The sequence below is a fragment of the Pongo abelii genome, chromosome 6 (assembly GCF_028885655.2).
Source record: "Pongo abelii isolate AG06213 chromosome 6, NHGRI_mPonAbe1-v2.0_pri, whole genome shotgun sequence".
NCBI classification, from domain to species: Eukaryota; Metazoa; Chordata; class Mammalia; order Primates; family Hominidae; genus Pongo; species Pongo abelii.
This window is the reverse complement of record NC_071991.2, coordinates 34,862,624-34,881,542: the sequence shown is the minus strand read 5'-3', so window position 1 is coordinate 34,881,542 and position 18,919 is coordinate 34,862,624. Positions and strand designations below refer to the sequence as shown.

General features: G+C 39.3%; 1 long non-coding RNA gene across 1 annotated transcript; it reads right to left on the bottom strand.

Moving 5' to 3' along the window:
- Window positions 1–216: 216 nt before the first annotated feature.
- LOC129060310 (uncharacterized) lies at window positions 217–6,000 on the bottom strand. The gene is made up of 3 exons (XR_008526909.1): window positions 5,911–6,000; window positions 3,176–3,829; window positions 217–2,302 (listed from the first exon to the last, which is right to left on the bottom strand). It is a non-coding gene; the product is annotated as an uncharacterized LOC129060310 (long non-coding RNA).
- Window positions 6,001–18,919: the final 12,919 nt, after the last annotated feature.

The window sequence follows — 18,919 nt, the reverse complement described above, 5'->3', positions numbered from 1 at the left end:
GATAAAATAGTCGCTAAAATGATTTTTAAATTGTTAAACTATTACAAGCGTAGTCAGTACTTATTAATGCTTTATTATGATCTGCAAGTCACACAAGTTTGTAAACTATCATTATTGTAAGAACTGTTTTAAAACAGATGACAGGGGTTGTGTTTTTTTGTTATTGTTGTTTTATTGTTTTGTGTCTTTAAGACATTTTCTGTGAAGCAATAGATTCATGAAGGAGAGAGAACAACATTGATAGGAAGTAACTAAAACTTTGTTTCATTCAACAAAAGTTAATAGATCCTCCATGCGCTTTAATATCCAATGTCCTCATTGTGAAGTTGCCTCAATTATTTGCGCTACAATTTGCAAACCAGTTAAAAATAAAAATGATAAATTGGCAACTAAGTTCAGCCAGTCCTGGAATTCTAAAATTCTAGGATACACCATTGATTACAGGTAAAAATACAAAGATTCTCCATCATCTTGAATTTTATAATTCTGACTGCTTTATGGAAGGAACATATTCTGCCATTGTCCTGGGCATCACTCTACAAGCTTTCTTGCTTGTAAGTAGATCCGAGCCAAGTGCCAGGGGTGCAGAAGCAAGTTCTAGGGCTTTGGAGTCAGACAGCATTGGATTCCCACTGAATTAAGCACTGTGCTTCTCCACCTAGCCTCAGGTTTACTATGTATAAATGAAGTCTAAATACCCACCTGGTGGGCTAGTTGCAAGTATTAAGCACAATAATGCCTCTGAAAGGCCCAGGACATTCTTGGAACAGAGAAGCTCTGTTCCTGCTCAGCCTGTCTCCATTCCTGCCTGATTAGCTCAGGACGCCACGGAGAGCAGGAGGGGCAGCCACAGAACAGGTTGGGGGGTGCGTCCTTTGGACCAGCTTGCATGTAATCTCACCTCTGACTGCACTGTCACTGGCTCTCATGTGCTCTCCCTTCTTTGTCTGCTAAGACCCTCCCAATGGTTTGCTGTTGACATCCAACCTCAGCTCTGTTCCCTAGACTCCAATGCACATCTCCGCTCTCCAGAACCTGCCTCTATGGAATGGCATTAAACATCTGCCATCCTGAGCCCTTGCTGGTATGGTCCCAAGACCTCCCACAAATGTCACAAGTACCGCCAGACACCTGAAACATTCTTTCCCCAACTCTTGTCAGAATGTCCCAACCATAGGCTCTCAGAACTGAAGTTCTGCCTGCCTGGTGACATGCCGGCCTGAGGCAGTAGGACAGCCTTGCATGTTTGGCAATAGAGCTGTGCTTCTCTGAATGATTCAGGAATGATCTGGGTATATTAAAAAATGAAAAATCCAAGGTATCTATTATGATACATGATTGCCAAAGCTGCCACTCTTTATCTCCCAGTTGTTCCTTGTCCCATTACAATTTGGTTTACAGTTAACCATTCCCTCCAACCATTCTTGCTGGGTTGTGATTGTAATATGTATGCAACGGACACAAAATCTGAAGCATCTCTCCCTGAGTCCTGGTCTGATCACCTCTAACTTGCTTTGTAAATAGTCACTCTGTCTATTTAAAGTGTCTCCACCCTCTTCCTTATATCTTCTGTTAAGCTACAGGAATGCTGTTTTCTAAAATGCCATCCTTTATGGAAAGATCATGACATTCCTTTCCATAAAATCCTAAAATGTCAAACATAAGAATCATTTGGTTCTTTGTAATACGGCTCTAGCTTTACCTCCCACTATCTTTTCAAAACCTAATATGTACCTTATATTTATTTCTTCATGTATCTTACATTACAAACATATTGACCCATGTGGAATTTTCCAAATTGATCATATTCTTTCTTTTTACAGTAATGTTTTCTGGAAACAGTCTCAAATTTAGAGATAAGTTTCAAGAACACTACTAAGAAGTTTGTACCTTCAAATCATTGATGACAGGTTGTGGACATAATGCTCAATCTATCCCAAATTAGAGCGCATTTTCTATAAACAAAGAAATTACCCAAAAACATATTCCATAAGTCTATCAAAATACAAAACTAAGATTGTTATATGACTGCCATTCAATCCACAAACCCAATTCAAGTATTGCCATTTGGTCCAAAATATCCTTTACAGCAAAGGGATCAAGTTTAGAAACATGCATTGCTTTTAGTTACAATTTCTCTTTAGTCTTCTTCAGCCTGAAAAAGTTACTCAGTATCTTCTTGACTTTCATGTTCTTGGCAGGTTTGAAGAATACAGGTCAGGTGTTTTAGGAATTTCTCCCAATTTGGATTTGCCTGGTGTCTCCTCATGATTTGCTCTGCTGTGATTTGTCTTTCTGTGTCCTATCAAGTGGAACACAATTTTGATTTGTTTCATTACTAGTGATGTTGACTTTGATTGTTTAAAGTGGTAAGTGTCATGTTTCTTCACTGTAAAATTGTTCTTTTTTCCTTTTTAATTGAGTGTTGTATGGGTAGCTGCTTTGAGAGACTATGCAAATATCCCATGCCTCATTAAAGTTATAATTTATTCACTTTTTATTGTCTATATCACTATGAACTATTAGTTCCCTAATAAATTCAGTGGATTATAATCCATTACTATACTGATGTATTTTAATGTTTAAATTCTTCCAGATTTGAACAGTGGGACCCTTTTCAAGTTTTCTTCTGTGTCCTTTTAATGGTTCCTTTTCAAACTTTAACAACTTTCTTACTTTATCACAGCAAAATATTCCAGGCTCATGTCATATTTTCTCTGTTCTAGCTTTGGAATCAACCATTATTCCAAGGATCCCTGGTTCCCATTTGGTGGAAATGGTATTGCAAAACCGAGAGCTGGGTCTAAGTGTACTCATTGCTATTGAATGTTGCTGTTTTTACTATTTCTTGGAGACAGAGCTAGGGCATATCATTGTATAAATACCTACACATAGGTGATATATGGGCAAATCTACAGATAGCTTCAATTTCAATTCGGAACCATAGTTTTAGTTTGGTTCTTTTATATTTCTAACATCCTTCTCCAAAGATAAGAAACTAGTTCTCATTATTCTTAATATTTATTTAATTAATCTCCTTGGCCATAACCAATCTCCCTCTCCTGCACTGATGCCTCTCTAATTCCAGTTGGCCCAGACACCTCACATCAGGCTGCATGGCACACATCCAGGTCTTGTTGCAAGCTAAAAGCCAACCATGAAAAAGGACACTTACCCTATATCGTGTCTTCTTCTGAGTATCAACTCCACTGTGGCATCTGCCTATGTTCATTCACCCCGGTGCCTTCAGGTCATATTTTTGTGTTTTGTCCAGGGTTTTTAGCTAGTCTCTGGGAGGTTTGGTCCAGCAGGAGCTAACTCAACCATAGTGGAAGCTGCTATAGGATTTTGTTTATTTTCTTTTCCTTCTGTTTTGTATTTGTGAATTTTCTTTATAAGATTAAGAAAGGATTCCTGGCCGGGCGTGGTGGCTCACGCCTGTAATCCCAACACTTTGGGAGGCCGAGATGGGCAGATCACGAGGTCAGGAGATCGAGACCATCCTGGCTAACACGGTGAAACCCCGTCTCTACTAAAAATACAAAAAATTAGCCGGGCGTGGTGGCAGGCGCCTGTAGTCCTGTCTACTCGGGAGGCTGAGGCAGGAGAATGGCCTGAACCCGGGAGGCGGAGCTTGCTGTGAGTCGAGACAGCGCCACTGCACTCCCGCCTGGGCGAAAGAGCAAGACTACATCTCAAAAAAAAAAAGAAAGAAAAAAAAAGAAAAGATTCCTAGTTTCCTAAGAATTTTTATTGTGAATCGGTATTCAATTGTATCTCATGCTTTTTCTTCATTTATGGAGATAATCATAAGATGTTTCTCTTTAATCTGTAAATGTGGAAAATTACATTGGTTAATGTTCCAATATTAAGCAAAACTTGACTTTTTGGAGTAATCCCTTTTTAGTTGTCTGTATTGCTGTTTATTATGTTACTGGATTTTGTTAATGTTTTGATTAGGCATTTTGTATCTGTGTTCATGAAAATGATTTGGCTGCTAATTTTCCTTTATTGTGATGTTCTTTGAAGGTTTTATATCCAGGGTATGCTAACATTATAAAAATAAATTGAAAGGTTCTTATTTTTCTATTGTTTGGAAGTGTTTGGAAAAAGTCACCAATAAGGCCAATTAGATAGGAGTTCTCTTTAGTGGAAGGATTTCATGACAGATTCAATATCTTCATTAGATAGAGGATTATTCAAATATTCAATTTCTTATTGTGTCAATTATAGAAAGTTGTATTTTCTAGGGATTTGGACATTTTATCTGAATCATCAAGTTTATTGACATAAAGCTTTTAATAATATCCTAATATTAGCTTTTTAATGTCCATAGCTTCTTTATAAATGTCCCTTTTTTATCCCTAATGTTGATAATGTATGCCTGTCTCATTATTCTTTTATCTGTCTGGCCAGAGATTTATCAACTTGATTGGCTTTTTCAAAGAAATAACTTCCAAGCTGTCTGTGTCCTTATACCTGAGGTATAAATCTTATTTTTTTGAAACTTTAAATTCAGACTGACAATCATAGTCTTTTTATTTGAAATATTACCAATTTTCATTATTTCCACTACTTTTATATTTAGATTGAAATCTACTATCTTGCAATTCATTTTCTATTTGTTGCACTTGTTCTGGACTTCATTTTTTCCTTCCTTTTTTTTAATTCTGTGCTAATTAAACTTTAAAAAAGTTCCTTCCATTTTTCCCTCCATTTACTTAATGGTTATACGGTCTCTTATTGTTCTTTCAGAAGTTACCTGATACATTACAACAGGCTGCTTTGACTTACTAATAAGTATTTTACCACTTCCTGAACATTTTAGAGTTCCCATCTGGACTTTTGGCCTATTGATTTCATGTTTAGGAAAGGGGGATTTTTTTTAACCAAACTTTTAAACTTTTGAGATAATTGTACATTCACATGCAGTTGCAAGAAATAATGGAGATCCCATGTACCCTGTCTCCTTATGCTAACATCTTGCAAAACTACAGAACAATATCACAACCATTGACATTGACACAATCCACTGATCTTATTCAGATTTCCTCCATTTCACTTATACTTGAGGGTGTGCTTGTGTATCTAGTTGTATCAATTTTATTCCATGTGTAGGTCCATGGATCCACCATAGCAGTCAAGGTACAGAGGCATTCCCTTGCCACGAGGACCCCTCAGGCTGTGCTTTCATAGCACCTTCCACCTTGTCCTTCTGCCCACCCTATGCTACTCCTAACCCCTGGAAACACAGATCTAGCCTCTACTTCTAAATTTCGTCCTCCTGATTTATTTATAGCATTTATATTTATTGGTATGGTTTTCTTAGCAGTGACCCTGGGTATTACATTATACATAAGTGACATCACAATCTACTGGCATCCAAGCATATTATCAGTTTTATATTTGGTAACTTTGGTAAAGGGTTATAGTTACCTATTACGGTTTTTGGCATGGAAGTTCTTAGAGATGATAATATTCTAATATGTACCATCAATATCCGTGATACTGACTTGATGTGTAGCATTTCACAAGGTTATTTGTTCTGAAAACCTTTATTTTTAGTAGATCAATTAATATCTCAGGGAACTTGTATTCTGTGGATGCCACTCAAAATGTTTCAACATATCTTTGCATTAAAAAGATATGTAGCACTGGTTTTAACCATTGGCAAATGACATCCCCATCTTGAAAATCCATCATATATTATATTTTATATTTTTTCTGATATTTTATATATGTATAAGATAAATTATTATTTAGTTTTTGTATATATGTTATGTCGATTCGTATTTTAACTATTTATAAACTCTAAATATAAGCTTTAGTCTAGATTATCAATTATGTTTAAGTGTTTCTAGGCTATGGAAATGCAAGGGTGACATGACAGTGGCATATGAGCGTTCATACCTGAGCACCTGAGGCAGGCCTTACAGATGGACCACAGGAAATACCACTAATCAATCACAGCACCCTTTCCCTTTGAGCCAGGTGTAGCCTCAGAATCCTTCACAATTCTACTTTCTAGGCAGCCATGGAAACAGGTCAGAATTCATATACAAGTTAGGAATTATACTCTGCAGTAATGCTCATTTAGATGACTGTTATTAAATTGTTTTATTTTCAGTTTCAGAAATAACACTAATGTTGTATTCAACTTGAAACCAATCTTAAAATACTTAATTTTTACCTCTAGTCCTTTGATATTTTAACTTTCCTATTCTACATTGATTAAATTTTGATCCGTTTATTGGATCTGTTTTTCAGATATTCAAAGAAAATATACCACTTATATCACTTTTATTTAATAATGGCAATTATTGGCATTTAATAATGGCAGTTATACCATTATTAAATATAAGTGATACATTTTCTTTGAATATCTGAAAAATGCTTTATTCTAGCCCTTATATTAGAATAGAAATTTGGTGGTGTATCACATTCCTGAGCCAAACATTTTGTACTAAAATCCCTGTAGATGCTGTTTCTGCCTTTTCTTCCCAGAAGTACTGTTACAGAGGAAAGCTGTGAGATGATGGTGATGATAGTTATTATGCATTTGTGTATAATCAATTTCCTCATTTTTTTCTTGAAGCTTACAACAGATTTTTTGTTACTATTATCTTTGTATTTGAAAAATCTTGCCAAGGCAGTTCTAGTGCACTCCTTATCACTTAGTTCACTTCCATTTCAGGGCACTTTGTTATTAGCTCAGGAATGTTTCCATCAGTCTTGATTTTATTTATTGCTTCAATTCTAATTTGCTTGTTTTCTTCTTCTGGAATACCTATAATGCTTGGTTAGTCTTTTGTCTCCATCCTTCATGACAACCATCTTCTCTTTCATCTATTTTACTTTTGTCCCTATGCTTAGAAAGACAGTAGAGTTTCTTTCTTCTACTTTTCACTTCACATTTTTTATTTAATTTTCAACTGTGTAAGACCTGTTTTTTACTAATAAAACCAACTTTTTAGAATATGTCAATTTAACTAGATACAAAATTTAATTAGGCCTAAACCCTACCTTCAAGATATTGTTAGAAATATACATGCAACTTGGCCAATAGATTTAACAAATGGAGAGTCTCAATAAAAAAAATTAAATTCTTTTTAAAGAACCCAGTGAAAATCCTGGAGTTTAAAAGAATAAACCTGAAATGAAAAATTCTCTAAAGAGCTCATCTACGTATTTGAGATGGCAGAAGCAAGGTTCAGTAACATTAAAAATATATATCAATATGAATTATTTAATATGAAAAACAAAGAGAAATGATTGAATAAAAATGAACAAAGCCTCAGAGATCCACGGTTCAATATCAAGTCTATCAATATACGGGTAATGGGAAACCCCAGAAGAATGAGAGAGAGCAAAAAGAAATTAAAAATTCTTTGAAAAAATAGAGGCTGAAAACTTCCCAAATTTGATGAAAAAATAATAATCTACAGATCCAAGAAGCTTAATGACACCAACTTGGACAAACGCTAAGAGATCCACACCTAGACTCATCTTAGATAAATTTTAAAACACGAAGAGAAAATCTTGAAAGCTTCAAGAGAAAAAACAGCCATCAGGTACAAACAATATAATTAATGCTGTCTTCTCACAGGAAACAATGGAGGCCAGAAGGCAATGGAATCACTTTTTCAAACTGCTAAAAGAAGACTACCAAACAATAATTATACATCCAGTAAAACTATCCTCAGGAATGAAGGAGAAATGAAAACATTCCTAGGTAAACAAATACTGAAAGGATATGTTTGTAGCAGATCTGCTTTATAAGAAATACTTCAGGCTAAAAGGAAGTCGCACCAGAAGGTAACTAAACTCCACAGGATGAAAAAAATGAGCACTAGAAATGATAAATATGTGGATAAATAGAAAACACTCTATAAAGATACTTTTCTCATTTCTTTCCTTAACTTTAAAAAACATAGGATTGTGTAAAGTAATAATTATAATGCTGTATTCTTACATTAATTACCTCTGCAGACATAATATATATGGCAATTACAGCTCAAAGGAGTGGTAAGGAAAAGGAGCAAAATTTCTCTCTAAAGTTGATGGTAATAAGTTGTGTATTGAAATCTCTACCACGACTACTAAGAAAAATTTTTTTAATATAGTAAAAACATGAATTCATATACTGCACTAAAAATATTTACTCAACATTAAAAAAGCAGCAAAGGAGGACCAGAAGAACAATAAAAGACATGAGACAAATGGAAAACAGATTTTAAAAACCGATAATCATAAATTCATCCACATCAATAATTATATTAAATATAAATAAACTAAACACCCCATTCGAAAACTATAGATTGTCAGACTGGATAGAAAAGTAAGACCTACCTGCAGTTGGCCCTTGGTATATGTGAGTTTCACATCAGTGGATTCAACCAACTGTGGATAAAAAAATTTTTTTTAAATTGTGTCTGTAGTGAACGTGTATAGACCTTTTTCTTTTTATTATTTCCTAAACAATACAATATAACAATAGCATTTACATGGTATTAGGTATTGCAAGTAATCTAAAGATAATTTAAATTATACGGGAGGATGTGCATAAGTTATAGACAAATGCTTCACCACTTTATATCAGGGACTGAACATCTGCAGATTTTAGTAGTCACAGTCGATCCTGAAGCAATTCCCCACAAAAACTGAGAGACAATTCAATATGCTATCACCAGGAAATACAGCTTAGATTTAAAGATACAATTGTTGAAATTAAAAAGACAAGAAAGATATACCATGCAAACAATAACCATGACAGAACAGGAATGGCTGTACAAATAACAGGTAAAATAGACTTTAAGACAAAAAAAAAAATTATAGGAGACAAGGACAGACACTTCACAATGACAAAAGGGTCAACACATCAGGAAGATATATAATTTAAGTGCATATGCACTTAAAAACAGCCAAAAAATACATGAAGCAAAAACAGAATTCAAAGGAGAAATATGTATTTCATCAATAATAGTTGAAAACTGTAATACTCTCTTCAATAACTGATAGAACAACTAGTCAGAAAATAGCAAGAATATAGAAGACTCGAACAACATCTCCCCCAGCTCAACTTAACTGACTTTTGTAGAACACTCCACCCACTGACATATTCTTCTCAATTGAGTGTGGAACAGTCTTCATCAAATAAAGCATATGCTGGGTCACAAAATACTCTCAATAAATCTAAGAGACTGAAATCGTATAAAATATATTCTCTACCATAATGGAATTAAATGAGAGATCCACAATAGGAAGAAATCTGGAAAAACCCCAAGTAATCGGAAATGAAGCAGCACGTTACCAAATTAACTAGTGGATCAAAGGAAAAAAATCATGTGGGAAATTGTAAACTATTTTAAATGGAATTAAAATGAAAACACAACATACCAAAATTTATAGGATGCAGTTAAAACAGAGCTTACAGGGAAATTTACATCTTTAACATGCATACCAGAAAATAACAATGTCTTAGAGCAACAACTGAGGCTTTCAGCTTTCAGCTTTCAGATACTAGAAAAAGCAAACTAAAGCTAAAGACAGCAGAAGAAAGAGCATATATTTTGTGCTAACAATATACAGGGCATTGGACACTCTTGCAGTACAATCTAGAATGGTATATAGAATAGAAATCAAGAAACGTTTTCTTCAGAGGACCAGATAGTAAATAGTTCAGGATTTCTGAGCCATAAAATCTCTGTAGCAACTACTCAACTCCGCAATTATAGCATGAAAAAAAACATAGACATTGAGTATGAATGCATATGATTGTATGTCCAAGAAGTTTTATTTATGAGCACCGAAATTTGAGTTTTCTATAATTTCTACATGTCAGGAAATAGTATGCTTGTTTTGAGGTTTTTGCAACCATTTAAAAAATGTAAAAACCATTCTTAGTTCACAATTGAATACTAACAGGGACTAGCCCAAATGTGGTCCATTGCCGTAGTTTGCTCATCCCGACCTGATTGATAGAGGCAAAAAAAAAAAAAAAAAAAGAAAGAAAGAAGAAAAAGGAAGAAAGAAACTGTAAGCATTGAGCCCCACTGAGGAAGGGACTGTATCTTTTTAGTTCTATATCTTCAGCCAGTTAATACATGAGATAACAGAGTTTAGGAGAAGTGGTGGCATCCCATGGAATCTCTAGGATGAAAGAGAAGTAGCTGGACTGACTTGCTGGTACTGTTTATAGAAATAGGATTACTTAGTTCTGGTAAATCTTTAGAGGGAAGGAACTAAAGATGAAATCTAACATAGTAAAATTTCATTCATAGTAAGTACCTAATATGTTTATTTTATTTAATCCTCACAAACCTTCCATTTTACAGTATTCCGCCTCAAGATCCCATAAGTATTAAGTGGCCAAAACAGGAATAGAAGAGGCTGGTAGCTTAAAGCTCAATTCTTTTTCCAGGAAGCTGAAAATAAATGGTGGTCATGAGCTCATCCTCTGCTGTCTCCATGCTTCTCTTTCAGTATTAACACATAGAGATCACAGTTAGGAAAGCATGAGCCTGGATCCCAGCAACAGCCCTGGGCTACTTCTTGCAGATCCTCATCACTGTCACTTAATGTGTTTGAGCCTCGAAATTCCCTGGCTGTGTCATGGCAATGATAATGACTCTACCTATATCCCTGATAATTAGGAAGATCAAGTAAGTTAACGAGAGTGAGAGTGTTTTGAAAAGTACAAAATATGATACAAATAGATGGTGGAACTTTTTTGTTCATTCTTAATTGAGTTGGGCCTTATTTTTTTTTCCAGAATGGACACATCTTTGTGAATCAATCACTGTGCTCTATAAGCATGTGTCAGCTTTTTCTACATGCGATGCGTGCCTGGATGCAGCCCTTGTTTATGGTCAGGCCTCAGTGTGGGAGAGATCTGTATCTGTGGGTATTCAGATAACTAGGACACCCTGTTCTGTTTATAAGTCAATCTTTTACTGATGGGATTTTTACTTTTTCCCTCCTAGTAGCGTATTATGGACAATATTTGTTACTGGCATGACTAACTATAAAGTTAGAATACTCAGCACCCTCTTCCTAAATTATAGCAGCAATGATCATAGAAAACAGTCTTTTACAAAAGAGGTACCTGACTTTCTCTGGTTTTGAAGCTAATGAACATCAGGATGCTTGAAGTTTAAGGTTAGATAAGTATCAAGAAGCTGAATGCTTATCTGGAAACTTTGAACTTTCAGTGCCTATTTGGGTAGAAAATGTCATGATTAAATTTTGTTGCCTGATTTCCAGAACTTCCTGAATTTGAAGGGGCCAGAAATTCTTTGAAAAAAGAAAAACCACTGTGGAGTCCGACTGCCTCTGATGGCAAATAGAGTGAACCAAACGTAAGTGTTCAGGAACCACCTCAGCTTTCCCTCTCCACCTAACCCTACCCCATAGATAACCCTGCACTTCCTAGATTTTAAACAATCGGTAGTTGGATGGCAAGGAGTTGCAGGATTTCTGGTTTTCATTTGCACCTGGCAGTTTTATCTGTCTGTGGAGGGGGGTTAGTACAGCAGGCCACCACCCAGACCTTCCACTCACTCTCTCAAACTCCTCATCTGAAGATGTGAACAGAGATCACCATTTCACAAGGTTCTCATGGGAACTGGTAAGCCAACGTACATTTCCTGGCACACCTCAGGCTCTGAAAATGCCCATCTCCCTCCCCTTCCTCTTCTGCCTTCCACTGGGGGGACTTGTTCTGGTAATGGGACTGCCCTCCCCCAACAAAAAAAAAAATAGGTTATATAATCCACCATGTGTGTTATTGCACCACATGATGAAGAACTGAACAGACAACCTGTGAATTTCTATAGAGAGCCTGCACCCCAAGATGGAGTCAAGGTTTGAGAAGGCCACGCAGGAGGAGGGAGACTACGCTCACCACACCACTTCTCTCTGCAATAGAGAGAAGGCCCCAAAGAGGTCACTCCCGTCTGCTTGATTAACCTTGCTTTAAGTCAATTAACAAACTTTTTCTTTGAAAATTTCCAAGAATAATTGTGATTATCCCTGACTACAACACATTGATTCAAAAGCACAATGGGAAAAGAGGAAGAAAAGGTCCCTCCCACCTCTGTCTCTTGCCTTTCCTAGATTAGGTGAGTGAGCACAGTACTGAGTCACCACTGGACTTGATTCTCATTCAGTAGCCTCAAACCCAATGAAGTTGGACAAAACAGGAAATGATCTGAAAGAGAAGATCTACAAGGGCCAATACGAAATGGCAGGGTGCTCTCCTCTCAAAGGAACTCTATGTTAAACTGTGGAAGTTAACCACATAATTGCCAACTCAGGATATTTCAGAATAGCAAACCTGATCTTTCTTTTTCAAACTGAAAATCCAGTAAGAAATGTTTTCTTACACTATTGTTTTATATTATCTTTATCCTTTTCACTTATCTCTATCCTAAATGTCTATTAAATTTGAATTAATCTCTCCTTTGATACAGTTTCTCTCTTACTATCTGGTCTGTAAGAATTTAAGGCATAGACTATGTATATCTTTGTTCACCAGCATTGTTGGTGCTAGCATAGTTCCCGGCATAGTGGAGAAACAAAATCACTATATAATGCACTTTTTACTGTGGGTTAAAGCCAAAAAGATTGTAAGTGCTTGAAGAAAAAAAATCTCTCTTTTGCCTCATATGCATCCCCCTCTACAAAGCTGAGCATCTCGCCTTCCACATAACAAGTATTTATTACCAAATGAATGAATGAATGAACAAAAGTATTAAACATTTATTGAGAACCTTCTGGAGGGCAAGCTAAAGAGAAAAGTAATAGAAGACAGGTTCCCTGTCCTTTATGAGGATAAAATTTAGTTGAGAAGGGATGATATAGATACAGAGAGTTAGATAACATTGTCAAGTAAATTTAAGTTACCTATGATGTGTGCAGACATGGAACATGGAAGAAAATTTACTAAAGACATGATCACAGGCAGTTAGGAATGCCTTCTGGGAGATACAAAGACTGGAAGCAGCTCTTACAAGAAGGACTGTAGAAAATGGAAGATGTAGGTAAGGAAACTAAAATGTTGCCATGTGTTTGATGCATATTTTCTTATTTCATCTTCACATGTCATCAAAGAGGGGGAAAAAAATAAGAGCCAATGCATAGTAAATAGTGGGTCAGGATCTGAATCCAAAGCTATCTGACTCTCTGAAGAATATTTTCATTCTTCATGGGAATACCTCTCACCTGAAAATAGGAAGAAGGAATTAAATGAAAGGAGAATGGCATGAGAAAGGACCTGGAATTAGGGGGCATGCCTGGTTGCAACTGAAGCTGAAATGTTAAGATGGAGTGGAGTTTGTTTCCAGGGAGGCAATGCTATAAACATAGATAGAAGCCAGATGAAAGCAATAGTCAAAAGCATCTTGGACTTTGTTCTGTGCTTTGAATGGAAAACTTTTTAAAGATGTTAAAATGTAATAAGTATTCCAGGAAAATTGGTCAAGCTCTTATATAAGGTAAAGTAAAAGGGGAGGACTCAGAGGCAGAGAATGAGAGCTATTACAAGTGCCCAGAGGAATGATGCTCACAGACTTGGGTAAAGTGAGTTATTCATTCATTCATTCAGTCTCTTAAGTATTCTCAAGCATCTCAAGATATACAGCAAAGGAACAGGATAGGTGCAATGCTTTTTCTAATGGCACCTACTTTCTAGTGGGGAAGAGAGACAGTTAAGAGGAAAAAAAATGAATATTGTTAGAAAGGAACAGCATCATGAAGAATCATCAGGACAGTGGGGTGAAGGGTCAGGCAGAGGGGCTGGTGATGAGTGAGGTTGAGTGGACAGGGAAGGCCTCAGGAGGGCAGAACAAGCCCCAGGACCAGAAAGGCCAGGCAGCAGAGCTAGGAGGGAGCCTGGCTCAGGGAGAGTCTGCAGAGAGGACAGAGGTCTGATGATGCAGGGTTCATATTGAATGAGGGAAGAAAAACATGACTGAGAGAGACACTAGGAAGATAGGTTCTGTTGTAGGTTCTGTGTGTCTTTGAACACGGGGAGAAGAAGAACTTCAGGGTGATTTCAGATTTGTGATTCTCTAGGACTAAGAGGTGACAAAGAGAGGTGAGGGTTTGGCTTGGGGGGAAGGGGAAGTTTTCGGTTTTATGAAAAAGAGCAGTAGGAGATAGAGGTAGTCCATGACTCATTTGTGGCTTGAAACCTCTTTCTTATAAGAGCAAAACTATTTTCTTTCATACCATTGTGGAATTTCCGAAGCTGGAATTGCTGACTACATCACAGAACTCATTTGCTCAGCTGAGAATGTTGTGTGCCTTGGGAAAGGTGGTCACACCTACCTCTACCTACAACGTGTGAATGTGGAGTGCGCAAAAATGCCAAAGGGGCAGGACTCCAGGCATTTTTCTATCAAAACACATTTCACTGGTTTTATGTTTGGTTATGAATAGCTCTCCCAATTTTGAAATTGTTTTAAAGTTGGCTCACAGTTAAAAAAAAAACAGCCACATTAAGAATGAAATCAGGGAGCATGAAATATAAAGGAGTGAAGATGGTGGAGGGTGTAAAGAAAAACCTCTGTTGAGAGTTGAGCGATAGAAGATAACATACACAGAAGCTTAGAAACTGATTGAGACCTTGACTCTGAGCTTCCTTGGTTTGTCTAAGTCAGGACAAAAAAGGAAAACTCCAGGCTGCATAATTCCCAGTCTGGTCACAGTGGATCTTGCTGCTTTTCAGGAAAAATCACATTCCTTGGCCCCGTGCTTTAGAAGGGTATATTTGCATAAGATGCAAAGTTATTAATAACATCCCTGATTTTTTAAAAAATGGCCACAGTAACAATTATTCCATGTGGCTGTTTCTTTCAACAATCCTTAGTGGAAAATCTGAATCTGAAAAGCTTTGTGGCATCTTGAGGGGCAGAGAATTGGGTCCAGGTATGTACATTTCTGGAGGTCTGGATTAGTCCTGGGATAAAGACTGGATAATCTTGATGAAGAGCCCATCACTACAGCCTAGGGTATCCTGGGTAAGTGGTATCTCTGAAGGTGGTGGGTCTCGCCTAGCAGACAGGCACTCTACCTGCAGCCTGAGGGAGAGGCTCTTGCTCTGGTCAGAGAGGGTGTTATGTTGAGAGGGTCGCAGAGCCGGGCTTGTGCTGGAGCACAGGGCAGGAGGGGTAGGGGGCAGGGCTGTACTGCCTTTACTGGTCTTCACCTCCTCCCTTCTGGTGGGCTCCACCAGCTCTTCTTGCTGCCCCAAGTGTGTGGTCTGCACCACCCAACAGTTGTGACTTTCCTGTCATTCTTTGCCCCTGTGCAATGCTCTCTTGCTCCTGAGAGTCTAGGCTCTTTGCTGGGAAAGATCATCACAGCTCATCTTCCTGGAGAAACAAGAGACTTTTGCCTCCCACCCTGACTTCCCAGTATGTCAGCTTGGATAAGTGCTTCAGAGGGGGTGAATGACACTTTACACTTTGAAATCAGGAGTGTCTGTTCTCAGGCTGACCCAGAGCTGCAAGGCCACCTGTGGCACCCCTTCTCCATGCCCAGGTGACTCTTCTGAGCCGTCTCTACCCCAGGCACTTCTGCAGTCCTGCCCCTCCACCTTCATTGCCTTGGCTTGTCCTAAATAAAATTTGTAATTAAAAAAAAAAAGAAAAATCAAAAGCTGGTAATCGCGAGCCTTCCTTGTAAAAAACACAGCTTATTTCTATCATTAGCAACCTGTGCTGCAACAGAGCCCCTGACACGTGCGTTTCAGGAGCAATTAGGAATCGCTGGCTGCATTTACATAACATTAAAATCACTGTCTACATATGCAAAATAAAATGAATCTTTTCCCATTGCTCCCACAGGCACTGGCCTGAGATAGATTTCTATCTGCTTTTGCATTTTAGCCACACGGATTTATTTGATCTGCCTATTATTTGCTTTCCTGGTAACGGGAGGTTTCCCTCCACTCTAACTGCCTGGCCAGGAGCAGCAGGCTGGGCACACCCGCGCCAAACCACTCGGGAAGAGGGGGTGAGGCGGGGCCTTGGCCTATCTCATCTCCCCTCCCCGGCATGCCTTGCAGCTGCAGGAAGCCACCCACCCATATTTCAGAAACCACAGGCTCCTGTGGGTTCTGAGAGCCTCTGTCCTGGGTGTGCTTTGAAACATGCACACAGTTTAATGTCTTGTTAGTCACCTTCTTTTACATTGCTCAACTGGAACTGGGAAGGAGCACCAATTACTGTGAACCACGTATGGTTTGATCTTCAGTCTTCCCCTTCCCTCAAGAGCAGCCATTCTGGTAGCAATGCCCCACTGCTGCATGACGGAGTTCTAGCTCAGCTGGTGTGTAGAAAGGAGGAGACTGTTTCTTGTTATGAACACCTTCCAACCACACAACGACAAGCTCTAAGCAAAACCAAGATGTTTTTAGCTGCCACCTGTCATATCAGAACCCAGGATGCTTCACTATGGAACGAGGAAGAAAAGGCCACCTAGTTGGAACCATGATTGCTTCCCCCCTACTCCTGTGCCCCTGCAGTCTCTCTTTCCATCCAGAGCCCCTCTTCCCTCTCTCACCTGCCTACTCCCTTATTTAAGACTCAGCCCAGGGCCTGAAATGCACACTTTCCCCTCGAGCTTCTTCATGACTTTCCTCTGGCTCATGAGGCCCCTGCATTTCGCTGCCGTAGCCTGTGGTCTGAGTCCCTGGGGGACAGAGCAATGTCTATCCCCCATCCCTGGAGCTCAGCAAAGAGTCTGGCTGCAGGAGGCACTCAGAAGATGCTCCTCAGCTTGAAGTCAGGAAGACCCTGGTTTGCCTAGCTGAGGCCTACCTGGTTGCAGAACAGTTAAAGAAGGAATATTCTAGATCAGAGGTAGCCAGCTGAGGCCAGCGGTAGACTCTGCAGCCACCTTTAGGCCTGCCTGAGGCTGCAGTGAGCACCTCAGCTGACCACATTCTGCCTTCCTGATTGCAAGACTGGAGAGGCCAGCATGCCTTTGCAGCTGCAACTCCAGAGCCAATTAATCAATTGCCCAGGGTAGGAACCCCTCCCAAGGCAATGCCCCCCAGTTTATGAGGCCTCTGCACTCTGTGACTTCTCCATCCTGACAATGCCCTGTTACATGGGCAGTGATTAGCCACAATGCGCAGATGAGGAAACTGAGGTTCAGAGAGGTTACACCACTTTTTCAAGATCATATAACTCATAAAGACCAGACATACGAACCTACAAATGTTGATAAATCCAAGTCACTGTGTTTTTGGTTGTTTTCTTTTCCCTAGCCACCCACTAAGCCTGGTGGCAAGAGCAGCTTCATGGGCCTGTGAGCAGTGCAGTCTCTCAGGGTTTTACAGTTAATGCTCTGTGGTTGCAGTCTTGAAACTGTGAATAAATTTGTCTTGAATTTGTGTTTTGTCCGTGAAGTCTGATGAAGCAATGGAGCATGCATTGGGGACTCGGAGACTCTGCTCATGTGGGTCTCCCTTCCATGTGCCTCCCCCACCCAGGGATGGGTTCTCAGCTACCTGCCCAAGCAACCCCCAGCAACCACTGCCATCTACTGGGAGGGGACCTGAGCCTGTGCATGGGAATGGTTGGGCCTACACAGTTGTGAACAGGGCCCCGGGTACCTGTGAGTGTCTGCAATCTCCCCATGAGTATTCCTGTGTCCAGGGGATGTGACATTAAATAGCAAGTAAAAAACACCATGACAAGAGAGAGACCTAGAAAGAAGGAAAAAATGTTTTTCCTGCCATTTGAAAAAGGGATCCCCTAATTTCAGTTTGCACTGGGCCCTACAAATTATGTAGCAGCCCTGTCTGGCAGAGGTGTGCCAGGTAACCCTATGTGTCCGCTACCTTGCAAGATGGATGGTGGGCAATTGGCCCTTCCAGTGCCCCACAGGGCCTAGTATCTTAGATTGTAGTTATTCTTAAGGAATAGGATAAAAGAAGGAACAGCAGCAAAATGCCACCTTCATGACGTGCTCCAGAGACTGACCTCCTTCCACTTCTCAAAACTCATGCTATGCTAAGCCAAGGGCCTCATTGGCCAACAAGTTGAGTTCAGGCCACCTCCTGCTCAAAGGAGAGGATAAAAAGTATTGTTGAATATCTAAGAGCTATATTTTTAACACGTGTCTAAAACAAGGTCACAATTTTGCATCTGCAATAATTTATGCCTGGAAATAAGGAAGTGAAATTCCCACCTACTGGAAAGACAGTTAGGAGGGCTGTTCCATGGGGCAAGTGTGGTTTAGAGCTGTGCAAACACACATAGCAGGTGCAGAGAGACTCAGGAGCCATGAACAAGCAGCTGCCATGAGCACTACTGCTGGGTACCAGAAAGGGACCAGCCTTCTTTCCTCATTTGAAATGCGGGAAAGGGCAAGAGTGCATACTTTACAGGGGACAGGCAACGTTTGAAGGAGACCAGACCAGAGCAGGATTTGTCTGTGTGAGATGTGTGTCCCCACAAGGGCAGTCTGCACTGCCTGGCATTCCATCCCAGGATTCTCACTGCCTGTTAAGATGCTTGCAATCCTCCCCTGTTAGTCTCTACATAAAACTGTGTAACTTTTTTCTGTCCTGCACGTGCTGGTTTCCTCTACTGAGCATCCCTCATGTACTCTTCAGCCTTCACCTCTGCTGGAATTTCTTTCAGAAATCTCTGAGCTGAGATATGATTGGTACTGACTCCTCCACCAGCTTAGGAGCGGCCATGAGGGCTGACACCCATCCTGGTATCACACTACCTTGGCCTGTACAGGGTTGGGATCCAACCAGAGGCAAGGATATTTGCTAGGGCCTTGGAGAAAAAGAAGCTTTGTCTTGTGGGAGACCTTCAAGGGCAAACATCATCCTTTTCTTTGAATGGTAGGGCATGAGAATACAAGGTCTGGATGTGAGGGCTGAGATGATCCAAGG